Genomic DNA, 27980 nt, shown 5'->3' with positions numbered 1-27980 from the left:
AGTACATTTAATTGGTATTTTATGCAAAATATGCATTTTTAAGTGAATGGTCATTCAGTATTGAAAACAAGTTATAACAGATAGTCTCTGGTTTTGTTTTGAAGGAGACTGGGGAGGGGATTTATTGCAAGAGTAAATGAAAACAAGAAAGGGTCTTGTCACTTTCTGTTGTTGTTGTTGAAATGTCATTCTTTGTTTACCCTGGAAACAAGGACACGGTTTCACCGGTTGGTAAAATCTAGGATACTATACGATTGGCTAAGCTATTCAGGTGCTCGACTGGTAGAAATCAGTTTGGTTCAAATGTTATTTTACAACGCAGTCTGTTGGTCAAAATTTTGGGTATTATGCTTAGTGGTTACCTGATCCAATAATGGGAAGCCATTTTGATGGGAAACATTATACGGCAGGGAAGCAGATTATACGTTACTCTTAACATAATTTACTATTTTATTTGTAAAAGTTCATTCAATTTGTGGAAACAGATGTTAAGGTTGAAAAAGTTGTTTCTTGTCCAATAAATCACTGTAATCTTGCATATCTTAAAGACATGATAAAGTCACTCCATAAGTATTTATTTTAAAAAAAATCTTTTTCTTTCTTTTATTTTGTAATATTGACTTTTTTCCAGATCTTAATATGTTGATAAAAAACAAAAGCAGAGAAAAGCCTTTGAATGAAAACAATATACATGTAGTCTTAAGTCTGTCATTTTTAAACTTAAATCTAAAAAAAGATTCTAAGATTCTAAGATTGGCCAATGTATCTCCAGACTCTAATCTTGGGCAGAATGTCACCACTCTTGAATGTAAAATCTTGCCAGCTTGTCCGAGTGTGTTGGTTCTATATCTAGAATGTCTGTGGGTTCTTAGGATACTGTCTGATACTGTAAATCTGTTACCAGAGTATATACATGTACCTGAAAAAAAAATGGTATGAATATTAAATATAACAGAATCATAAAATAATGTCACCATACAATTTTGTTTTTCTTGGCTGTTTTATGCAGACATATGACATCTAATATTCTAATATCCCCTAAGAACAAGAAGGATTTCTAAGTAACAATCTCCATTAGTGTAGTAATAGTATTCTTGTAAAAATGGAATATAAAATGTTTCACCGTGTATAATTATGGTTGTCATGAATGTCAAAATGAAATGAAATTACAACAAGTCTTAAAATGCCAGTAAATCTGCAAAAACATCTTCAAAATAAATCTTTTATATGATTTTTGTAACCTTTTGTGTAGCATGCACAAAGACCTACTGGTGAAAGGCAGAGCACAAACAGAATATATATTCTATGGGTAGATTGAACAAAAGAGGTCATTAGTAGCAGACAAGATAATGGTTTGCGGTGGTATAATGGTTAAGATGTGTCGGTTGCTCAACCTAGGGGTCATGGATTTAAGACCAAATGGGTCCAAAAAGCAGACTCGAGTGCAGTTCAAATAAGCTTGAGGATTTTATCACAATTCAGCTTAAACAAATTAGTGTAAACTAAAAATGAACACCTGTAAACTAAAAATGAACACTCATAAAGTAAAGTGTCCTTGGCTGTGACCTTGACCTTTGATGTAAAAATCTGACGCTTGTACATAACACACAATTTCTCAACTGTGTAAGGTTTCAATGGAATCCCCTGAACTGTTTAAAAGTGATAGCTCATGACACCATGTGCTTAGCAGGGATGAATTGACTAACTAACATACATATGTTTGTTTGTTTGTTTTGGGTTTAACGCCATTTTTCAACAGTATTTCAGTCATGTAACAGCAGGCAGTAAACCTAACCAGTGTTCCTGGATTCTGTACCAGTACAAACCTGTTCTCAGCAAGTAACTGCCACTGATTTCAGACACAATGTCGTTTATCAAAAAGTCACGAACGCTGAATGCTCTATATTCTCTGGCAAACCAAAATACGACGGCTTGTCAAACTCTGATAAAGCACTGATCACTTCCAAATAATCCTGGATAAAAAGGAAAGATAACTCAATTTTAAAGTCAAAATGCAACCATACACTTTTCTTAACATAAACGCTGAAGCCTTATAAATGAAAACTATAAGAATTTATCTAAGTTGATCAGATCTGATTTTAGGTTTAGCAAAGTTTTTCAACAATATGTCAGTTATGTAATGTTCAGTTACTCTAACCAGTGTTCATGGATTCTGCATTAGTACTTTTGCAACATAAGTAAATTTAATGTCAACTTTCTTAATGACTGAGAAGCAGAGATAAATACATTTCAGAATTACAATATTTTATCAGATTGTCAGAATAGAATTAAAAGATATTAACTGATCCTACAGATATCTTGGAAGATACATGTTAAAGAATTATTTAACTGCTTTCATTGTTTGCGTCTGAAGAATTTTAATGGAAATGTAATGTTGAGAATCGAACTTACGACCCGCGATCTGTAGACCAACGCTCTACCTACTGAGCTAAGTGGGCACTGTGATTATATTTAGGTATAAAAAAATCTTCCAGGCCTACAGTTCCGTCTGTAATGGAGAAACACCTGTAACAAGGTTCCAGCAAAATGTAAACTCATTCTCCCCAACTGTCTCATGTAAAAACTCAACAACTGGCTTTGTCAAATTAATAGATGTAATCTCTGGTTTCAATGGGCCTGAAAATGTTGTAATATACTTGATATATATGTGAAAACTTATAACATTACTGAAAGTGGAAGAAACATTAAAATGCTTGATATCTTTTTAAGGAGACATCATGGAGTTTAACATTAAAACTCAATAATCAATATTATGTGAGTTGATACTTTATTATCCAGAGTACAGAAAAAAAAGATCGATTAAGTTAAAATTGTGTGTGTCCAAACCCCTTTAAGACCTTTACCACATAACACATTATACAAAAGTTTGTTTTATTTTCTGAATATAATGCTGGTTTATATTCACTCCATTTTCTAATGTAAGTGGCATGCTGTTTTATAAGTACTAGGAAAATGTCACATAAAACTGTGTTCTAACTGCTGGTCATTCCATTTACACATTATAAAATTAACATTTACTGGTAATAACATCATGTCAGAAATACTCCCTCATAAACTTTAAGTCAGATTACCTTAGAATTATCTGCTTTTGGGAAACTTGGACCTCAGCAACTGGTGCTATTTTGTCTGACTGTGCACTCCAGTTATGGTCATACAAATCTCTGGGCATCTGCATCTCAAGAGGTGTCATTTTATGATCTGAAGTTAGAAACATCACTCTGAGAAATAAAATGTTTTATTGATTACAGTGTCATCTATAGAATAAAGACGGAAAATGTTTCTAAATAACATAATGTATATCTATGTCATTCAAATTAATTAAACTTATGTAATATATGGTATTTCTAACTGATACAGAACACTATAAGAACAATTGTGAGAAATGAAAACTTGCAGGAAGGAAGTTATGAACTACTTTTCTAAATGTACAAGAAGTGGTTATACTATAGGTCAACAGAAACAGTTTGCTTGTTTATATATAAGCACTGACATTAAATAAAATTTAAATTGTATTGTATTGTATTGAAGCAAAAATTATATCACTGAGAAATATTGCCATATCAAGTCCAATGCCAAACGTCAGCTATCTAATTACTGCACTGCCATGAAACTAAGCAACCTTCTTGCTACCCGCCTTACCTGTAAGCGCTGCAATGAAGCTCAGTGATTTTCTATCTAACAGCTTTAACTATCTGCACTATCATGAAGATGGTAGACCTTGCTACTAGCTCTATCTGTCTGCACTGCCATGAAAATGGTAAACCTTCCCACTAGCTCTATCTGTCTGCACTGCCATGAAGATGGTAGACCTTGCTACCAGCTCTACCTATCTGCACTGCCATGAAAATGGTAAACCTTCCCACTAGCTCTATCTGTCTGCACTGCCATGAAGGTGGTAGACACAGCTCTATCTTTATCTTTGCCATGAAGCTCTGTGACATTGCTACCAGCTTTACCAATTGACACTGTCATGAAGCTCAGCAACCTTTTTGCTACTAGCTTTACATGTGCACTCTGCAAAGAAGCTCAGTGACTTTCTTCCTATAAGCTTTACCTGTGTATTTTGCCATGAAGCTCAATGACATTGCTACCAGCTTTACCTGTGCACACTGCCATGAACCTCAGTGACATTGCTACACTTTTACCGGTGTGCACTGCCATGAAGCCCAGCAACCGTTCTGCTACTAGCTTTACCTGTGTACACTGCCATGAAGCTCAGTGACACTGCTACCAGCTTTACCTGTATGCATTGCCATGAAGGTCAGAGACATTGCTACCAGCTTTACATGTGTACATTGCCATAAAGCTCAGTGACATTGCTATAAGCTTTACCTGTATACACTGCCATGAAGTTCAGTGCCATTGCTACCAGCTTTACCTATATGCACTGCCATGAAGCTCAGACAATGCTACCAGTTTAATCTGTGTACACTGCCATGAAGCTCAGTGACTTTCTAGCTGACAGCTTTACATGTGCACACTGCAACGAAGCTGAGTGACACTGCTACCAGCTTTACCTGTATGCACTGCCATGAAGCTCAGTGTCAGCTAATTGACACTGCTACTAGCTTTACCTGTGTACACTGCCATGAAGCTCAGTGACTTTCTTGCTACTAGCTTTACCTGTGCGCACAGCCATGAATCTTAGTGAAATTGCTAATAGCTTTACCTGTGTACACTGCCATGAAGCTCAATGGCATTGCTACTAGCTTTAAAGGTGTGCACTGCCATCAACCTTAGTGATCTTCATGCTACCCGCTTTACCTGTGTGCACTGCCATAAAGCTCAGTGACATTGCTACCAGCTTTACAGGTGTAAACTACCATGAACTTTATCTAACTTCTTACTACCAGTTTCACCTGTGTACAATGCCATTAAGCCCAGCAACCTTCCTGCTGCCAGCTTTACCTGTATACACTGCCATGGAACTCAGTGACATTCCTGCCACCAGTTTTACCTGTATACACTGCCATAAAGCTCAATGACATTGCTACCAGCTTTACCTGTGTACACTGCCATAAAGCTCAGAAACCTTGCTGCCAGTTTTACCTGTGTAAAACCTTCGAGCAGCTAGCATTTCCTGTATACACTGACATGAAGCTCATTGACATTGCTACCAGCTTTACCTGTGTACACTGCCATGAAGCCTAGCAACCATCTTGCTACTAGCTTGAAATGTGTACCCTGTCACGAAGCTCAGTGACTTTCTTCCTACCAGTTTTACCTGTGTACACTGCCATGCAGCTCGGTGACTGTCTTGCTACCAGCTTTACCTGTATACACTGCCATGAAGCTCAGTGACTGTCTTGCTACAAGCTTTACCTGTATACACTGCCATGAAGCTCAGTGACTTTCTTGCTACCAGCTTTACCTGTATACACTGCCATGAAGCTCAGTGACTGTCTTGCTACAAGCTTTACCTGTATACACTGCCATGAAGCTCATGACTTTCTTGCTACAAGCTTTACCTGTATACACTGCCATGAAGCTCAGTGACTGTCTTGCTACAAGCTTTACCTGTATACACTGCCATGAAGCTCAGTGACTGTCTTGCTACAAGCTTTACGTGTATACACTGCCATGAAGCTCAGTGACTGTCTTGCTACCAGCTTTACCTGTATACACTGCCTTGAAGCTCAGTGACTTTCTTGCTACAAGCTTTACCTGTATACACTGCCATGAAGCTCAGTGACTGTCTTGCTACCAGCTTTACCTGTATACACTGCTGAGCTCATGATTTTGTACAGTTCTTCAGCTGAGTCGTGACTGTCTTGCTACAAGCTTTACCTGTATACACTGCCATGCAGCTCAGTGACTTTCTTGCTACCAGCTTTACCTGTATACACTGCCGTGAAGCTCAGTGACTTTCTTGCTACCAGCTTTACCTGTATACACTGCCGTGCAGCTCAGTGACTGTCTTGCTACCAGCTTTACCTGTATACACTGCCGTGAAGCTCAGTGACTGTCTTGCTACCAGCTTTACCTGTATACACTGCCGTGAAGCTCAGTGACTTTCTTGCTACCAGCTTTACAAGTATACACTGTCATGAAGCTCAGTGACTTTCTTGCTACCAGCTTTACCTGTATACACTGCCTTGAAGCTCAGTGACTTTCTTGCTACCAGCTTTACCTGTATACACTGCCATGAAGCACAGTGACTTTCTTGCTACCAGCTTTACCTGTATACACTGCCATGAAGCTCAGTGACTTTGCTGCTACCAGCTTTACCTGAATACACTGCCATGAAGCTCAGTGACTTTCTTGCTACCAGCTTTATCTGTATACACTGCCATGAAGTTTAGTCACTTCCTTGCTGCAAGCTTTACCTGTTTACACTGCCACGAAGCTCAGTGCCTTTCTAGCTGCAAGCTTTACCTGTAAACACTGGGATGAATCACAGTGACTTTCTAGCTACCAGCACTGCCATGATGTCCAGCAACCTTCTTGCTACCAGCTTTGCCAGTATACAGTTCCATGAAGCTCAGTGACTATGCTACCAGCTTAACCTTTGTGCACTGCAATAAGCCAGCAACCTTCTTGCTACCAGCTTTATCTGTATATACTGCCATGAAGCGTAGTACATTGCTACCAGCTTTAGCTGTGTAAACTGCCATGAAGCTCATCAACCTACTGGCTACCAGCTTTACATTTGTACACCGCAATGAAGCCACGTGACATTGCTACCAGATTCACCTGTGTACACTACCATGAAGCTCAGTGACTTTCTTGCTACCAGATTTACTTGTATGCAATGCCATGAAGCTCAGTGACACTGCTACCAGCTTTACCTGTATACACTGGCAAGAAGCCCAGTGATTTTCTTGCTAAAAGGTTTACCTGTGTACACTGCCATGAAGCTCAATGACATTGCTACCAGAGTTACACCTGTGCACTGCATCTTCTTGTTACCAGCTTAACCTGTATAATCTGCCATGGAGCTCAGTGACATTGCTACCAGCTTTACCTGTGTGCACTGCCATCAACCCAACCAACATTCTTCATACCAGCTTTACTTGTATACATTGCCATGAAGCTCAGTGACATTGCTACAAGCTTTACGTGTATACACTGGCATGAAGCTCAGTGCTTTTCTTGCTAACAGGTTTACCTGTGTAGACTACCATGAAGCTTAGTGACACTGCTACCAGCGTTACCCCTTTGCACTGCCATGATGCCCAGCAATCTTCTTGTTACCAGCTTAACCTGTATACACTGCCATGGAGCTCAGTGACATTGCTACCAGCTTTACCTGTCTGCACTGCCATGAAGCCTAGCAACCTTCTTCCTACCAGCTTAACTTGTATACACTGCAATGAAGCTCAGTGACATTGCTAAGAGCTTTACCTGTGTAAACTGTTATGAAGCTCGGTGATATTCCTACCAGCATTACTTCTGTAAACTGTCATAAAGCTCAGTGACATTGATACAGGCTTTACCTATATAAGCTGCCATGAAGCTCAGTGACATTGCTACTAGCTTTACCTTTGTAAACTGCCATGAAGCTCAGTGGAATTGCTACCACTCGTACCTGTATACACTGCAAAAAAGCTAAGTGACATTGTTACCAGCTTTACTAGTGAAAACTGCCATCAAGCTCAGTCACACTGCTACCAGCATTACCAGTGTACACAGCCATGAAGCTCAATGACATTTTTGCTACAAGCTTTACCTGTATGCACTGCCATGAAGCTCAGTGACATTGCTACAAGCTTTACCTGTGTACACTGCCATGAAGCTCGCCAATCTTCTTGCTACTACTTTTTTCATGTGTACACTGCCATGAAGCCCAATGACTTTCTTGCTACCAGCTTGCTGCCATGTAGCTCAATTGTATTGTTACCAACCTTACCTGTGTGCACTGCAATGAAGTTCAGTGACACTGCTTCAAGCTTTACAGGTGTGCATTGCCATGAACCAAGCAACCATTTTGCTACCAGCTTTACCTGTATACACTGCCATGACGCTCAGTGGCATTGCTAACAGCTTTACCTTTGTAAGCTGCCATAAGCTCAGTGACATTGCTACCAGCTTAACCTGAATGCACTGCCATGAAGCTCAGTGCCATTGCAACCAGCTTTACCTGTATACACTGCCATGAAGCTAGACAACCTTCTTGCTACTAGCTTTACGTGTGTACACTACCATGAACTCAATGACTTTATTGCTACCAGCTTTACCTGTGTATACTGTCAGGAAGCTCAATGGTATTGCTTCCAACTTAACCTTTGTACACTGCCATGAAGTTCAGTGGATTTGCTACCAGCTTTACAGGTGTGCACTGCCACAACACCCAGCAACCATTCTGCTACCAGCTTTACCTGTATACACTGACAAAAAGCTCAGTGACATTGATACCAGCTTTACCTGTATACACTACCATGAAGTTCAGCCAACATCTTGCTACCAGTTTTACCTATATACACTGCCATGAAGCCTAGCAACCTTCTTGCTGCCAGCTTCACCTGTATACACTGCCATGAAGCTTAGTGACATTCTTGCTACCAGCTTTACCTGTGTGCACTGCCTTGAAGCTCAGTGACATTTTTGCTACCAGCTTTACCTTTACCTCTATACACTGGAATGAAGCGCAGCAGCTTTCTTGTTACGAGCTTTACATGTGTACATTGCCATGAAGCTCAGTGAATTACTTGCTACCAGCTTTAGCTGTATAAAACTACCATGAAGCACAGTGACTATCTACCTGCCTGCTTGACCTGTATACACTGCCATGAACCACAGTGGCTGTGTAGCTGCCAGCTTTACCTGTGTACACTGCAATGAAGCTCAATGACTTTCTTGCTACCAACAATACCTGCATACACTGCCATGAAGCTCAGTGACTCCCTTGCTGCCATGAAGCTCAGTGATATTCCTACCAGCTTTACCTCTGTAAACTGCCATGAATCTCAGTGAAATTGCTACCACTTATACCTGTATACATTGCAAAGAATCTTGATATTGTTACCAGTTTTACCAGTGTAAAATGATATGAAGCTTAGTGACATTGCTACCAGCTTTACCTGTGTAAGCTGCAATAAAGCTCAGTGAAATTGCTACCAGTGTAACCTGTGTACACAGCCATGAAGCTCAATGACATTTTTGTTACCATCTTTATCTGTATGCACTGCCATGAACCTCCGTGACATTGCTACAAGCTTTACCTGTGTACACTGCCATGAAGCTCAATGACTTTCTTGCTACCAGCTTTACCTGTGTATATTGTCATGTAACTCAATGGCATTGCTACCAACTTTATCTGTGTGCACTGCAATAAAGTTCAGCAACATTGCTACCAGCTTTACCTGTATACACTGCCATGAAGCTCAGTGACATTGCAAACAGCTGTACCTGTGTACACTGCCATGAAACTCAGTAAAATTGCTACCAGTTATACCTGTATACAGTGCCATGAACCTCAGTGACAATGATAACAGCTTTACATGTATATGCTGTCATGATGCTCAGTGACATTGCTACTAGCGTTACCTGTGTAAACTGCCATAAAGCTCAATTACATTGCTACCAGCTTTACCTGTGTACACTGTCATGATGCTTGGCAACCTTCTTCCTACTAGCTTTATATGTGTATACTGCCATGAAACTCAATGACTTTATTGCAACCAACTCTACCTGTGTGCACTGCCATGAAGTTCAGTGACACTGCTACCAGCTTTACAGGTGTGCACTGCCACGAAGCCCAGCAACCATTTTGCTACCAGCTTTACCTGTGTACATTGCCGTAAACCTCAGTGACACTGATACAAGCTTTACCTGTATACACTACCATGAAGTTAAGCGAACTTCTTGCTACCAGTTTTACCAGTATACACTGCCATGAAGCCCAGCAACCTTCTTGCTGCCAGCTTTACCTGTATACACTGCCATGAACCTTAGTGACATTCTTGCTACCAGCTTTACATGTGTGCACTGCCATGAAGCTCAGTGACACTGCTACAAGCTTTACCTGTGTACACTGCCATGAAGCTCACCAATCTTCTTGCTACTACTTTTGTTCACTGCCATGAAGCTCAATGACTTTCTTGATACCAGCTTTACCTGTGTACATTGTCATGTAGCTCAATGGTATGGCTACCAACCTTACCTGTGTGCACTGCAATAAAGTTCAGTGACACTGCTACAAGCTTTACAGGTGTGCACTGCCTTGAACCCAGCAACCATTTTGCTACCAGCTTTACCTGTGTACACTACCATGAAGCTTAGTGACATTGCTACCGGCTTTCCCTGTGTACACTGCCATGAAACTCAGTACAATTGCTACCAGTTGTACCTGAATACAATTCCTTGAAGCTCAGTGACTATTTTGCTACCAGCTTTACCTGAATAAACTGCCATTAAACTTAGTGACATTCTTCCTACCAGCTTTACCTGTGTGCACTGCCATGAAGCTCAGTGACGTTTTGCTACCAGCTTTATCTTTCTTTACCTGTATACACTGCCATGAAGCACAGCGACTTTCTTGCTACCAGCTTTACCTGTGTGCACTGCCATAAAGCTCAGTGAACTTTTTGCTACCAGCTTCAGCTGTATACACTACCATGAAGCACAGTGACTTTCTAGCTACAAGCTTTACCTGTGTAAAATGCAATGAAGCTCAGTGAATTTCTTGCAACCAAATTTACCTGTATACACTGCTATGAAGCACAGTGGCTGTCTAGCTGCCAACAATAACTGTGTGCACTGCCATGAAGCTCAATAACTTTCTTGCTACCACCTTTACCTGCATACACTGCCATGAAGCTCAGTGACTCCCTTGCTGCCAGCTTTACCTAAATACACTGCCATGAAGCTCAGTGACATTGCTACAAGCTTTATCTGTGTACACTGCCATCAAGCGCAGTGCATTTCTTGCATACAGCTTCATGTGTGTCCACTGCCAAGAAGCTCAGTGCATTTCTAGCTGCCAGCTTTACCTTTGTACACTGCCATGAAGCACAGTGACTTTCTTGCTGCCAGTTTTACCTGCATATACTGCCATGAAGATCAGTGACCTCCAGTCTAATAGCTTTACCTGTGTTCACTGCCATGAAACTCAGTGACTTTCTAGCTGCCGGCTTTACCCGAGTACACTGTAATGATGCTCAGTGACATTGGTACCAGCTGTACCTGTGTACACTGCCATGAAGCTCAGTGACTTTCTTGCTGCCAGCTTTACCTGTATGCACTGCCATGAAGCTCAATGACGTTCTAGCTGCCAGCTTTACCCAAATACACTGCAATGATGCTCAGTGACATAGCTGCCAGCTTTACCCGAGTACACTGCAATGATGCTCAGTGACATTGCTACCAGCTTTACCTGTGTACACTGCCATGAAGCACAGTGGCTTTCTTGCTGCCAGCTTTACCTGTGTACACTGCCATGAAACTCAGTGAATATCTAGCTGCCAGCTTTACCTGTGTACACTGCCATGAAGCTCAGTGGCTTTCTTGCTGCCAGCTTTACCTGTATACACTGCCATGAAGCTCAGTGAATATCTAGCTGCCAGCTTTACCTGAGTACACTGCTATGAAGCTCAGTGACCTTGCTACCAACTTTACTCATGTACACTGTCATTTGATCTTCTGACTCCAAACTAAAAGGGGTATATGAGTCATCTACTGACGGTAAGCAAACATCCTTTGAAGTTTGAGAACTGCAGACCGAAGCATGCTTTACTTATAGACAAAAAACCAATTTCAATCTCAAGGTCACGATGACCTCGACATTTATCTTCTGATCACATTTGTGGCAACAGGGCTCATCTACTGACCACAGGCAATCAACCTATGAAGTTTGATGACTGCATGCCAAGGCATTCTTCAGTTACTAAGCTGAAAGACTTTTCAGTCTCAAGGTCAGTGACATTTACCTTGACCTACTGACCCGAAACACAAAATTTCTTTGCAAGTAACAATAACCTAAGTTGAGTAACTACCCGTAACAAGTGTTTCCCATTGCAGCAGTGGTGATCCCTGGTTCTTCAATGGTTCCTTATCTTCTTTGTTTGACAAAATATACACTCCTCATGAGTGGGTAGTACACAAGAACTTCCAGTCTGTCCATTTGTGCCAGTGTCTAGGCTGAAAGTAAGATTTATATAGTCAGTATATCAAAGCTTGACTGGGTTTGATATAAACATTCTCTTCATGTGTTACTGCTGTTAAAACATACTGATCTCTAACAATTTGATGCTGAGTCTGTTTTCTATATAGTCATATTAGAGCCATTACTCTGACATTAATAATGGACTCTTGGTGATCCAATAAAAGGTTGTAGCTCTCGTGGTTATGTAGTTTCCATGTGAAATAAGTCCAAGTTTGTTATATAATGAAAAACTGCAAGTGTAAACAAAGATAAGTTTATTATGCTGGATGTTTTATTTAACAGTATAACCACTGTAAGACTTCCTTTTTTATTGTGTTTTCTGTTCAAGTAAATAAATTCTTTCAACTATTATACAATTAGTTGATATACCAGTATGGGAAACTTCCCCTTCAGGAAATCACTTATGGGTTTTCCCTACTTCTTGAACGGGAAATTTGCACTTTTTATAGTAACATGCTTCCCAAATACCGTTACAAGTACTTTTTCTGCGGGAACTTTATTTTTGCATTTTCTGCAAAAGACTGCAGATTTTAAATCCACAGAAAATTTTGTCCTGACATGCCAAGATACGACGATACATGCAGCCATTATAATCTGGTTAAGTATAAGACAATGTCATACATCATTATCGGCTTTTGTCCCACATGTAGCCTATGGCCGACGAAGCAAGTTGAAAATTTAGTAGTAATGGTAACATAATAGAATCGTTTTTTTATTGTTTTGCTATTGAATAAACATAATAAAAAAAAATTGTTTTAATTTTCATTCACTATTGAGCAATCAGCTGTCAGATTCAATTTTCTTAAATTATGACACAAACACAATCCATTGTGTCCTTTGTGTCTATTATTAACTGATCTGGGGCCACTATCTCGAAGGTACCTTAAGTCCTAAGATGTTCGTAAAGGGTTTGTAAGTTATTCGTAGCAGATATTTCCTCTATCTCGAAAGCCTCATTATTTACGACACTTCGTAAATGTCCTCGTAAATTGAGGCTGAAAAATCGACCCCTTACCGTTCTCGTAGCGTATAAAAACTTACATTTTTCGACCTATCTGAAGATGAATCTGTTTTTTTCTTATTGTACCATGCTGAAACTTGCGGAAATATATTTACTGAAGTTGTCTTTTCGTCCGATCGTGTCAACGAACATGAATTAATTTTATATAGATGGATAAATTTAATGCTTTTAATCTGTTTTAATAGACGAAAACGCACAGGTTTTGTGCCCCCACAACAGAGTGGAGGGGGCATATATATTTGGTATTGTGCGTCCTGTCGTCCGTCCGTCCGTGGGTCTGTCTGTCAGTCGGAATTTTGTGACACGCCTAGCTCAAAAACTGTTTCATATGAATATATGAAATTTTGCATAAGTCTTAATCATGATATAAACTTGCGCACCTCCTATTTTTTGTCTGGTTATGCCCCATGTCTAGGGTTATGGCCCCTGAAATAGACAAAAATGCACATTTTTCACCTTGTGACACTCCTCGCTCAAAAAGTGTTTCATATAAATTGATGAAACCTTGCCCGAGTCTTTATCATGATATGAAACTGCGTACCTCCTACTTTTTGTCTGTACCTCCTATATTTTGTCTGTCTCCGTCCCCTATATCCAGAGTTATGACCCCTGAGAGTAGAAAATGCACACTGTCACCTTGTGACGTGCCTAGTTCAAAAAGTATTTCATATAAATGAATGAAAACTTGGCTTTTACAACAATTACTGCTGTATATATTCACTGGCGGATTCTATTCATATTGGTGTTGGAAAAAACGCAAACATTTTCAAGCTTTAGAGCAGTACGAAACACATTGCGTTAGTATTACAGATATACATGTAGTTGAAATTTCCTATCATAGAATTACTGGGATCTTTGACATTTAGCCCATGAACTGTAATAACTGGTGAGACTGAATTATTTTTCCATCACTGTTTCCTGAACTGACCAATAATGAAAGGAATTGCATTGTGCAAGACTATATATGTATTGTTACAAAGAACCACTTCTGTCCGATTTTTTTGACAGTAAATATTTCACAATAAGAGTCGCCTCCTGAGAAAGTAACAAGATTAAAAACAGGCTGAAATGTCTATACAGATCAATGATATATAGCGGATATTACATGAGTGTCTTTTCATATTGAATTTATTAAAAGAGCTGAATAAAATGATAAAATGCCAGGCTCTGCCAAGCATTTTATCAATTTTATTTGACGAGTCAAATGAAATCAATGTGGAAAGTCACAAATGAAATACTCTTTTTATCAGATACTAGTATTAGCATTTCCTGTCGAAATGTGAAAAATTAGTCAATTTGACAAACGTCTTCTATACTTTAAATGGTGTTGACGTCAAAGCTTTATTACACTGGTGTATTATCATTTTTATGTAATGGCTTTAGTATACTCCGGCGATGTCAAACAGGTGATAAAATGATTTTTAAAATTGAACGCTACACGCAAATCGCCGCTCAGCTAGCATAAAACATAGATCACACACGATCTCAAAGCAGGTTCAAATACCTGGCGAGGCATTCTTGTTCTCCATGATTATTGGCTAAAGACAATATATCTCAAGTCATTCATTCTCCACCTCTGACTTATGAGGGGGAGTTGCCAGGCATTTGTGGAGAACAGCTTAAGACTAAATGTAAGGAACCCAGGGATACTAATGCAGTTAACTGACTAATTTTATCACAGAAAAAGGCGTGAAACTTTACTTCTCATCAAAGGTTTGACATTGTTTATTGTAAACTCTGACAGTGTTCTTTGCCTTATCGTTGCAGTAGATTGTTTTGACAACACTCCTGTGCAGATGTTGGGTATTTTAAGGCAAAGACGATACAGTTGAAAAGATGTTTAGTAGAAAGGTTCTTTGAATACAATTATGTATGAAATGTTTGAATACCCTAGTCTAAAATAATACTGTACATTCCTTACAAAACTAAGTATACATGTATGTGACCAAAAGTTTAGAGTTTAAGTTGAGCGTAACTCAAACATTTTAGAAGTCACCGCTGAATAAATATTAGACAACTGTTTGTATTTTATGATGGAAGAAAGTCTGATGAAATGTAAATACTTTTAGCAGGCATTATACCGTTGCAAGTGACAAAGTTCACTTAATATGGACACATTCCTATCATGTTTAGCAACAGACAATTTGTGGGCTATCAGATACACGTGCAATTGGTCGAAAATGACATCACTAAATGGATTATCCACGACTTAGAATATCGTAACTAACTAACAATACCTTAAGTTACAAACTCTTTACGATGGCATTAAGAGGTGTTTGGAGATAGCTGAATAATACTACCTAATAGTCTAACCTTAGGTTTATTGTAAATCATACCTTAACTTACGATACAATTAAGTTTTCAAGATAGTGGCCCCTGTCTGGCAATAGTCATATGACCATATTTATAAAATGACTGTTTTTCTTTCGTTTAACATTCAACATTATGTGATGATGATGATGATGTTACATTAGTATTTGTCAACTTCTTCAATTTTTCAAATCGGAAGCAAACAAAACTGTTAAACTTACAACAAAATACGTACCTGTCTATTTGAAATTAATGAACAACCAGCGAATACAGAACTGAAGAAATAAATCCCATCAACATCAGAAGGAAGACATCGCAGAAATAAGGTACGCTGAAATTTAATACCACCTCATTTTTGAAAAATCGCAGAATATTAAGCCCACAAAAATAAGTACGTATACGGTATCACAAGTTTTAGACCCATTTCATCCAAATACCCAGTGCATAAGAATATATATAAGATCTGCAAATTGAATATGCCACATTAAACTTGAATGATATATCTAAATTTCTATCATTAAAATTTTTTTAATGTCTTATCAAAATTTTTATTAAACACTGAAACTGGCCATTTTTTCAGAAATAGCTTAATAGCAGAGTTTCCGGAATTGGAAACCTAACTTCCCGGTCAGGAAACCTAGCCCTTAAATTACTTCCCAATCAGGAAACTGAAAGCAGGTATCCAGAAAATTTATTCTTTTATTTTGTTACAAAAGGCAATAACTTCAAGTTTCAAGTTTTCAATGAGTTGTGATCCTGTAATTTAGTGTGTCTGGTACCCCAGGATTTTAACAGACTCATATGAGTTTGGATTCAATGGCACTGGTCAATTACTTGAATGTTTACTTTTGATACATCCATAGATTTTGTTTTTTGTGACTAGTATAGTTTCTGATGTTTACATAATCTCTTTCTCAGTTTTTTACTCTTCTGATTTTTAAAAAACATCAATGAGGTAATGTCATCAATTGATGGTCGATGTCAGCATTGTTTAAATTTATGTTTAGATCCACTTTTTCTGAAACACTGCAAGAGCTACAGCTTTGAATCTTTGCACACTTGTTTATCATCATTAGGTGACTATGTAGTTCAAGAACCAAAGCTCTAACCTGCATTTTGTCAGAATTACCGCCCTTTTTGTACTTAGAAAATCTGAACTATAACTCTTTTCTTACATACTGTCGAGCACTTGCAGACAAGCGATGACACCCCTATGCAGTGCTATTGTTCTTTTCTTTGCATCACCTGAACAACCTGATTCACTGTCCTCATTGAATCTTTTTTGTGTTTCCCTTAGATTCATTTTGCCAATACTATCAATAGAAATTGCATTCAACAAATGCGGATCAGTGCTCTTCAAAAGTAATCTTCAATACCTTGTCTAAACAATTGTACAAATATTCATAATGCGTGTCATAAACTGAATCATTACACTGGCCTGTTTTATTCCTTACATGTAGTTTTCACTATATCGGAACCAGGTATTGGGGTGTATATCTTTGTCAAACTGTATGTTCTGAATGCAAATCTACTGCACAAAATGATGTTACAACTGATTTATTAGCTTTGTTATCAGCTTTAATTGACCATGTTGGCGTACACACGACACATGAAGGACGACACACGACGAATGACGGACACTGACTGGTCACAAAAGCTCACCATGAGCCTTTGGCTCAGGTGAGCTAAAAAAGAATTAACCAATACAGATGCAGACACCAGGCTTTCTTATTCTTTGAATAGTTGAGCTAGGATTCAGCTGTATAACCTTGTACCTTGGACACTGTGTTATATTGCTGTATAAACATATTACCAGTTTGTACAGGTGACTTAAAGCTGATTTAATTCCTGATATTTGTTGTCATTCTTACTGATCGAATTAATGATGTTGTTAATAGACTATGCATTAAATTACCTGTTTCAAGAAGCTGCTGAACTCTGTTTCCATGAATGCCTTAAGAACTTGTACCTGCTGTATCTTGTCTTTCCTGAGCTCATTTTCCTTTTCTTTTCCTGTAAGACAATATTCAACGATATAACCAAGAAAGTGTTTAACTGCCAGAATTATATCCCATATACATATTTCACCCTTTACTACATGTGATATCCTTGAAACATTAAAGCAACTGGCAACAATGTATGAAGCCCAGTTTGTGATAAATATGTGCCCTTTTCCCATATTGGCAAACTGATATAATTTCTAGACAATATTATTATAAAAACAAGAGCTGTCGGAGGACAGCAACGCTCGACTATTCAACAGCCTTGTCAATTGAATGAATACAAAAGTCGAAAAAGGGGCATAATTTTGTAAAAATGGAAAAAAGGGTTATGGAACCTTCACAGTGCTTATCAGCTCATAAAGTGAACAAGTGCATGAAGTTTCAATCCTTTCCCATAAGTGGATACTGAAATACAAGCTTACATATAAAAACTTAACCAGAAACTGCTAAGTCGAAAAAGGGGCATAATCTTAAAAAAAAAAGCAAAGTAGAGTTATGGGACCTACACAGTGCATGTCAGATCATGACAGTAAACAAGTGTGTAAAGTTTCAATCCATTCCCAGTAGTGGGTACTGAGATACCAGCTTACATACAAAACCTTAACCAAGAATTTCTAAGTCGAAAAAGGGACATAATTTTGTAAAAAAGCAAAATAGAGTTATGGAACCTGTGCAATGTAGGTCAGTCTATCACAGTGAATAAGTGTGTGAAGTTTCACTCCATTCCCACAAGTGGTTACTGAGATACCAGCTTACATACAAAACCTTAACCAAGAATTTCTAAGTCGAAAAAGGGACATAATTTTGTAAAAAAGCAAAATAGAGTTATGGAACCTGTGAAACGTAGGTCAGTTTATCACAGTGAATAAGTGTGTGAAGTTTCAATCCATTCCAACAAGTGGTTACTGAGATACCAGCTTACACACAAAACCTTAACCAAGAATTTCTAAGTCGAAAAAAGGGCATAATTTTGTAAAAAAGCAAACTAGAGTTATGGAACCTGTGCAATGTAGGTCAGTTTATCACAGTGAATAAGTGTGTGAAGTTTCAATCCATTCCCACAAGTGGTTACTGAGATACCAGCTCACATACAAAACCTTAACCAAATCGGGACGCCGACGCAGACGCAGACGCCGACGCATGGGTGAGTCCAATAGTTCTACTATTCTTTGAATAGTCGAGCTAACAAGTGCTGTCTGTAAGACCACCAATGCTTGACTATTCAAACTGTTGTCCCAGAAGCAGGAATATTAGCCTGTATGTTAAAATATCTAGAGTTTCAATCCAGTAACTTGCATGCAAAACATGACCAGGATTTTCTAAGTCCCAAAAAGGGCATGGTTTGGCCAAAATAACTGATGCTATCACATAGATTTATAACTTTGAAGACAATATTAATTTGAAGTTTCCATCCAATAGTTGCATTAGTTTTGGGGATAGTAAGGTGCATGCAAAACTTTAACCGTCCAAAAGGGGACATAATCTGGCCAAAACACATGTCAGAGTTATGGGACTTGGCCCAGTGAGGTTGGCAAATGACATAGAAAAAGCTATATGTCTTTAAGAGATAGCTGTATGTACTGGCATGCAAAACTTTAACTAAGATGTGTCCCTGTTGCCGACATCAGGGTGAGTAGAATAGCTTGGACTATTCTTTGAATAGTCAAGCTAAAATAATGATACATGCATATAAGATTTATGTAATTTCGTCCTTTTGTTTTATATATACCTTTCACCAAGCCAGCTCATCCTGTTTACACAACAGGTAAATCTTTCTATCTGAAGGTTGTTGGTTTGAATCCTGGGGAATGTTTGGCTATCTGTAAGACAAAACATCAAGGTGATATTTACTCCTTAGTTCGTATGAAGAAGTTATCGGACAGTTACTTGTAGAAAACAACAAGAATTTGTAGCAGAGTTACAAAGAGCCCCAGGCTGGGGACATTTTTCACAAAACATACTGCATGCAAACACAATATCTTCTTTTAAGTAATAGAGCAACATACTAAAAATGTATGTAAATCAAACCTACATATCAGATAATTCACACCGTGTAGTTTGAAAATGTCTGGAAATCTATAATAAGTGAATGCTTTCAAATGCTAATATCTGAATATATATGTAATATCTGTAAAGATTTACTTTGATCTTATTTTTAAACTGGTAAGGTAACTAAATCAACAAGAGCTGTTCGTAAGACAGCCAAGCTCGACTATTCGAAATATTGTCCCAGAAGCAGGAAAATATTACCCAAAAAGGTTAAATATCAAAAGAGTTTTAAGTTCAAAAGGGGGAATAATTTGACCAAAATGCATATCAGTTATGGGACTTGCTGCTGTCAACTAGTTTTATAACCCTGAAGGCACATGTGAAGTTTCAATTCAGTATCTGTATTAGTTTTGGAGATAGAAACTTGCATGTAAAACTTTAACCAGAATTTTCAAAGTCCAAAAGGGGGCATAATTTGCCCAAAATACATGCCAGAGTTATGGGACTTGATCCAGTGAGGTAAGTAATTGATCTAGAAAAAGAAAAAATAAGTTTCAAATCTATATGCCTTTTAGTAATAGCTGTATGTACTTGCACGCAAAACTTTAACCAGAATTTGCTAAGTCCAAAAGGGGACATAACTTGGCCAAAATGAAGGTCAGAGTTATCGGACTTGCTGCTATCAACTAGTTTTATAACCCCGAAGACACGTGAAGTTTATAATCAATATCTGCATTAGTTTTGGAGATAATAACTTGCATGTAAAACTTTAACCAAAATTTTCAAAGTCCAAAAGGGGGCATAATTTGCTCAAAAAACATGTCAGAGTTATGGGACTTGACCCAGTGAGGTTGGTAATTGATCTGGAAAAAGAAAAAATAAGTTTCAAATCTATATGCCTTTTAGAAATAGCTGTATGTACTTGCACGCAAAACTTTAACAATAATTTTCTAAGTCCAAAAGGGGGCATAATTTGGCCAAAATGAAGGTCAGAGTTATGGGACTTGCTGCTATCAACTAGATTTATAACCCAGAAGACACATGTGAAGTTTCAAATCAATATCTGCATTAGTTTTGGAGATAGTAACTTGCATGTAAAACTTTAACCAAAATTTTCTAAGTCCAAAAGGGGGCATAATTTGCTCAAAATACATGTCAGAGTTATGGGACTTGACCCAGAGAGGTTGGTAATTGACCTAGAAAAAGGAAAAATAAGTTTCAAAGCTATATGCCTTTAATTGATGGCTGTATGTACTTGCATGCAAAAACTTAACCAAGGTGTGACGCCGACGCCGACGCCAGGGTGAGTAGAATAGCTAGACTATTCTTCGAATAATCGAGCTAAAAAATATAAATGAAATAAAAATATTCAAAAATGATTTTAAGAGTAATAACTCCACAAACAATATTTCATGATTTGAACAAACTTGGTAGAGGTCCACTAGGCAATGCTTCACACCAAATATCTAAACTCTACGGCTTCTGGTTTTTGATAAGAAGATTTTTAAAGTCTTTTCCCTTCGGTTGCCATGGCAACCAGACTTTTGCATGGAATTCAATTCTTTGAACAATTTTTGTAGAGCTTCATTCAAGGAACATTCCTGTGAAGTTTGGATGAAATTGGCCGAGCGGTTTATGAGGAGATGTCGTTTAAAATAAAAGTTTACGGACGGACGACGTATGCCGGACGGTAAGTGATCACAATAGCTCACCCTGAGCCTTTGGCTCAGGTGAGCTAAAAATGCCACAGGGAAAGATGCTGACATTTCATGTTAATAAATAAATAAAAAAGATCATATTTTATAAGACATAATGCACTTTGCAAGTAGATAGTTACTTGATTAGCAACTTTGCTATGCATTATGGATTATATCTGTTGTTTTTTTTTCTCAAAAAAAATAAAATAATAATATGATATAGCCACAGTCTCATATTTTGAAGACTCACCCAATTATTATATATATACACCGAAATTTTAAGCCATATATGAAGAATTTATATAATGATGCGATATTTTGAGTATATTGTTTTCATAGCATCTCCCACTGCCATAGAAAGCAAAGAACTTTATTACCAATCAACACCTTGATTTATTGAATGAAATAAAAGTACGCAACAGACTCACATTAAAGTATGATCTCTGAAAATGAAATAGCAGGTCAGATTATAAACTTTTCCTGCTTTCTATTATTTTCTCCTTTTTTTTCAAGATTATAATACTATGTTTCGTGTACATGTATCTTACGCTATGTGATGTACATATATGTTACGCTACCTGTTTTGATTCGCCTAACATATATGATTTTGATTAATATTTTTTATGACTGAGTTTCTTAATGCAAAAGAAACAAGAAAGCCAAGATGGCCACTCACCTGAGAAACACACCATAACAGTGTAAACATGTTTGACCTAGGGATTTCATGGAAACAAATATTCTGGAGAATTTTCATTAGAATTGGACCAAAAATGTGGTCTCTTGAGTTTAAACAAGTATTTTATTTGATATGACCTAGTGACCTAGTTTTTGAAGCCAGATGACTAATATTCAAATTTGACATAGATGTCATCAAGGCAATCATTCTGACCAAATTTTATGAAGATCAATTGAAGAATACAGCTTCTATCGCGCACACAGGGTTTTTCTTTGAGTTGACCTAGTGACCTACTTTTTGACCACAGATGACCCATATTCAAACTTGACATAGATTTCATCAAGGCAATCATACTGACCAAATTTCATGAAGATCAACTGAAACTACAGCCTCTATCACATACACAAGGTTTTTCTTTGATTTGACTTAATGACCTAGTTTTTGGCCCCAGATTACCCATATTCCAACCTGCCCTAGATTTTATCAAGGCAATCATTCTGACCAAAATTCATGCAGATCAATTGAAAAATACAGCCTCTATCGCATACACAAGCTTTTTCTTTGATTTGACCTAGTGACCTAGTTTTTGACCCCAGATGACCCATTTTCAAACTCGGCCTAGATTTCATCAAAGTTATCATTCTGACCAAAATTCATGCAGATCAATTGAAAAATACAGCCTCTATCGCATACACAAGCTTTTTCTTTGATTTGACCTAGTGACCTAGTTTTTGACCCAAGATGACCCATTTTCAAACTCGGCCTAGATTTCATCAAAGTTATCATTCTGACCAAAATTCATGAAGACCAATTGAAAAATACAGCCTCTATCGCATACACAAGCTTTTTCTTTGATTTGACCTAGTGACCTTGTTTTTGACCCAAGATGACCCATTTTCAAACTCAGCCTAGATTTCATCAATGTAATCATTCTGACCAAATTTCATGAAGATCAGTTGAAAAATACAGCCTCTATCGCATACACAAGCTAAATGTTGACGGACGACGGACATCGAGCGATCAGAATAACTCACCTGAGCATTGCTATGATAATAAAGATCATATTTCATATACTGATGCCAAATAAAAGAATAATGTAACATAAATCTATTGGTATAAAATGAATTTTCTATTCTCAGGTTTTTACAGATCTTTCGGCACCTCCTGTAGGCGTTAATCGGAAATAGCTGAAGCATGTCGTCTGCTCTCCTTGCTAAATAATCCGATATTGATCTGTTTATTGAGCTTAGACAACTGTGTATAGCGTTGATCTTAATGAACAGGGGAAGATAATAGTATCAATTTTTATCCAATTCTTCAGTATGGCTGGAATTGGTGCTCCTGGTAGAATGTTAGCAGTATATGGCCAACTATTTATAACAAAGCATTTCCACAAATACATGTTTTCCCATATACCCATAGTCAGCAAAAACTGCAAAAATAAATCCCTCACCAAAATATCTTAGTTTGGGAAAGTGATGGGAAGTGACAGTATATGAAATTAACATGTAGAAGTAACTTCTGTATTTTACCTGTCCAGCACCACCTTAAGACCACCACATGTAGCGAGCACATTGGCCATTCTGTACACTTCCTCTTTGTCTCTATCTTCCAGTGTGTTTGTATCAAGGGAGTTAACTATGTCCTCTGTAGCATCCCCCAACAGTCCTCTCATACAGTAGATAATCTGCATTGGCTCTCCCTGTAAACCATGATAAATAAGACTGTTCTATTGTTTTGAGCATAAAATTTAATGCCATTTTAAATAGGTAGTCAAAACAAGAGCTGTCTCCATAGGATGACACATGCCCCTGATGGCACTTTGAATGAATAGTTATGGCCAATGTTAGAGTTTAGGACCTTTGACCTACGGAGCTGGGTCTTGCGCGCGACACGTCGTCTTACTGTGTCACACATTCATGCATAGTTATTTTAAAATCCATGCATGAATGACAAAGATATGGACCGGACATGCCCATCAATGCACTATCATGAAAAATGACCTTTAACGTCTAAGTGTGACCTTGACCTTTGAGCTACGGACCTTGGTCTTGTGTGTGACACGTCGTCTTACTGTGGTACAAATCCATGCCAAGTTATTTGAAAATCCATCCATCGATGACAAAGATATGGACCGGACACGAAAATTGCGGACAGACCGACAGACGGTTCAAAAACTATATGCCTCCCTTCGGGGGCATAAAAAATAAAACATTTTCATATGGGTTTGAGATCAACCTCTGTTAGACATATAAAAGGTATTTTCCAAAGAAAGACAGAAGTAACATTTGAAAGGTAATACTCAAGGGTACAAGAAAGGAGTTCACTGGAGATGAGTACCAAAATAAAATTAAATTTTTATCTGTAACTACATGGTATACAACGGGAAATCATCAGTGTTTTGTTTTGGTTTTAAGTAACACTGACACAGATCAGAGGATAACTGTCCAGCTTTAATGGTGAAAGAAGATTCCAAGTGCTCCCACATGTACTATACCAGGCACAGACAGGCACCTAGGCAGAAATATATGACTTTTTAATGTGACAATTGGAGCTTAAACTCTTCTCCCTTATACTAAATGAGTACTTAGTCACTAGGAAGTTAGAACACATGAAGACCGTCTGGATGCAAGGATGGACAATGACAGATTCACATGTCTCCTCAATCTAAAGAGGTGTGTGTCTAGAAAGAGTTATAAGAGCAACTTCAACATTTACCTCTCCATGTTCCAGTGTCCATACTTTCCTGTAAACATCTTTCACAGGTAAATCAAGGCTTATGATCTTCTTGTTCACAAGTAACTGAAATGTTTGTTGTATAAGATTTACTGTAAATATTCAGTCAAAACATCTATGCCTATTTTCCATTTGTGAAATTCACTGAAATTTTGAAATTATGACTATGTTGATAAAATTTCAGATGTTCAGTCTGTACTTACAATATTGGTTATTTCAATATGGAGATTTCACATGCAGTTTCTCAGAAATATAGTTTTAGTTGTAAGAAATCATCATTTCTGCATGACTTTTGATATTCACACACTAAATGATTATGAAATATGTCTGGATTGGAATATTATGAAGTGACACATTTTGCCTACATCCATACCAGTGTCATATCCTGGAGAGCAACCAACTCACAATCTGCAAGGGGAAGGTAATAAGCTTCTCTGTATAGAGTGGTCTCAGAAAAATTCATTTCATATCTGCCTTCAAGCGGGTTTCAATAACAATTTACATGTAATTTTAATATTACATGTTTTCACTCGCAACTTATATTTCTGATAAATGGGAAACAGTTCACTGAAAACAACTGTCACACATAAATTTTATATGTGAACAAATAAAAACAGTAACTTTCTCTGTATTCATGTATGCAAATTCTTAATTAAACAAAGTTAATTTTTAACCATGATACAAATCTATATTCCTATGTTATTCAATCATGTTCGTTTTAATGATTATTGATTTACCCTATGAAAAAGATGCTAATCAGGTCACTTTCAAATCTGATTTGAGTGATATTCTGATTTTTTAAGATATTTCTTAACTATGGCACCTTTGCCTCATATTTTTGGTCAACTTGTAACTAATTTCATCTTTTTAAGCAGTTTTAAACCAAATTTGGTAGGATTAGCGTGTTTCTCATAGATTTTATGTTGTAAATTATCCTTCTTACTTGTAGCTTATTTACTTTTGTTAACATACACTTGTTATATAGTCGGTTAAAAAAGCTCTTCAGAGCTTATGTTATTTGTAAATGTCTTGCCGACTCAAAATAAATCTTGTCTTATCTTATCTTATCAACAAGAGGAGCATAATGGTCCTGAATTGCTCACCTATCCCCACATGACCCAGTGTTGAACTGAGTATGACGTCGCTATTTCTATTATTTGACATAGTGACCTAGTTTTTGAGCACATGTGACCTAGATATCATCAAGATAAAAAATTCTGACCAATTTTCATAAAGATCCATTGAAAAATATGACCTCTAGAGAGGTCACAAGGTTTTTCTATTATTTGACCTAATGACCTAGTCTTTGAAGGCACGTGACCTACTTTTGAACTTGACCTAGATATCATCAAGGTGAACATTCTGATCAATTTTTATGAAGATCTCATGAAAAATATGGCCTCTAGAGAAGTCACAAGGTTTTTCTATTTTTCTATCTACTGACCTAGTTTTTGACCGCACATGACCCAGTTTGGAACTTGACTTAGATATCATCAAGCTGAACACTCTCACCAATTTTCATGAAGATCCATTGAGAAATATGGCCTCTAGTGAGGTCACAAGGTTTTTCTATTTTTAGACCTACTGACCTAGTTTTGGACCGCACGTAACCCAGTTTCGAACTTGATCTAGATATCATCAAGGTGAACATTCTGATCAATTTTCATGAAGATCCATTGAGAAATATGGCCTCTAGAGAGGTCACAAGGTTTTTCTATTTTTAGACCTACTGACCTAGTTTTTGACCCCACGTAACCCAGTTTCGAAATTAAACTAGATATCATCAAGGTGAACATTCTGATTAATTTTCATGAAGATCTCATGAAAAATATGGCCTCTAGAGAGGTCACAAGGTTTTTCTATTTTTAGACCTACTGACCTAGTTTTGGACCGCACGTGACCCAGTTTCAAACTTGACCTAGATATCATCAAGATGAACATTCTGACCAATTTTCATAAAGATCCCACGAAAATTGTGACCTCTAGAGTGGTCACAAGCAAAAGTTTACGCACGCACGGACGGACGGACGACGGACGCCACGCGATCACAAAAGCTCACCTTGTCACTTTGTGACAGGTGAGCTAAAAAGATTGTAACAAAAAATTTGCAATTTGCACAAAAGACAAACCTTGACATATTTTGTTTTTCACATCCCTCATGAGAGGTCCGAGCCCTGCTTCGCTCGAGCTGTATGGATTTCCCAGCATTCTCCCCTGCAGGAAGTCCTCTTGCTGCGGGTCTTTCTCCAGGATCATGAAGAAATCACCAACAACATTCTCCTCCTGTAAAGAGAAATAACCTTTACACATACCTAAAGACAAGGTAGTTTTCTACACTTCTGTACCAAGATATTGTTTCTGTGAGTACTGACAATGTAATTTGGGGTATATTTACAGTACAGTACTCACTCTTGTATTATATATAACTTTGCAACAGTGGTGAACTGCGTTATATCTTGTAGTATGTTACACTGCACGGTAGTGTCAATCCATGAAATAAAATGCCCCAAAAGAAATAAGAATTCCCATATTTTTTCTTTATATTTTAATATCCACAAATTCATGTTGCCACAAACTGAAACCACAATTTATTAAATGATTGCACAGTATTTTAACTAGTAACATTCTATATTACTACATGACTCCCAACATAAATTGCCAGTCCATAGTTTGTGAAACTAACCAGTCATTAGTGAAACACTAAATTTTTCTGGATAAAACAAAAACGTGAAGTCCACTGGACCTTGGGGAAAGATTCTGACTACTGACTGGCAGCTTTTACGTGTATACAATTTAGTCGCCAGCTTTTATAATGGTATGTACAAGGATGTACTAACTGGAAAGATGATGCTACACAGTCGCTCAAATATGAGGACAGGAAGACAGGTGACACTTTGTCATCTAGTGGATATTTCTGTATAGTCTGTACACACACCTGCATGAATTCCTTTGTCTCAGACTTTGTACCTGTTATAAACATTACCACAACATTACTGGGTACATATAACCAGAGATCTCTGATCTGTTAATTACATAATAATATTAACAGTTTCCATCAACTATTAAACAGAATAACACTATCACTTCTTACAAAAAAAAACTATGCTGTTACATTGTAGAATTAAAATCAAAGGAATAATTTTATACTGATTATTCTATAATCTTCAGATATACATGTAAACAACTAAATGGTTCATTGTTCAATACAGGAATAAACGTAACACATTTGGTTAACCTCTCAGATTTTACCATTAACACATTGTCAAAATAATGAAATACTGCCTTCCCTAACATAATAAATATCACATTTACCCACATCAGAACATATTAAGACCAAGAACTGTGACACAGTCAGACATGTAAACTTTCATTCCCAAAAAAAAGATTCCCTGAACTCTTCCATAATCTCATCTATACTGCAAAG

At 37.6% G+C, this 27980-nt stretch overlaps 1 long non-coding RNA gene across 5 annotated transcripts; it reads right to left on the bottom strand.

The window, feature by feature from the left end:
* Positions 1-436: 436 nt before the first annotated feature.
* On the bottom strand, positions 437-26750 carry LOC123531450 (uncharacterized). 5 transcript variants are annotated; one of them, XR_006682427.2, is made up of 11 exons: positions 26686-26750; positions 24539-24622; positions 23353-23522; positions 19188-19278; positions 17371-17468; positions 15691-15786; positions 11955-12099; positions 3093-3219; positions 2413-2637; positions 1827-1973; positions 437-919 (listed from the first exon to the last, which is right to left on the bottom strand). It is a non-coding gene; the product is annotated as an uncharacterized LOC123531450 (long non-coding RNA). The 5 variants fall into 5 exon arrangements; XR_008366230.1 differs by lacking the exon at positions 1827-1973 and having other exon boundaries at positions 11938-12099; XR_008366227.1 differs by lacking the exon at positions 1827-1973.
* Positions 26751-27980: the final 1230 nt, after the last annotated feature.

This window comes from Mercenaria mercenaria, chromosome 11 (assembly GCF_021730395.1).
Source record: "Mercenaria mercenaria strain notata chromosome 11, MADL_Memer_1, whole genome shotgun sequence".
In the NCBI taxonomy this organism is placed as follows: Eukaryota; Metazoa; Mollusca; class Bivalvia; order Venerida; family Veneridae; genus Mercenaria; species Mercenaria mercenaria.
The sequence above is the reverse complement of the archived record's forward strand: the minus strand, read 5'-3'. Positions and strand labels throughout refer to the sequence as shown.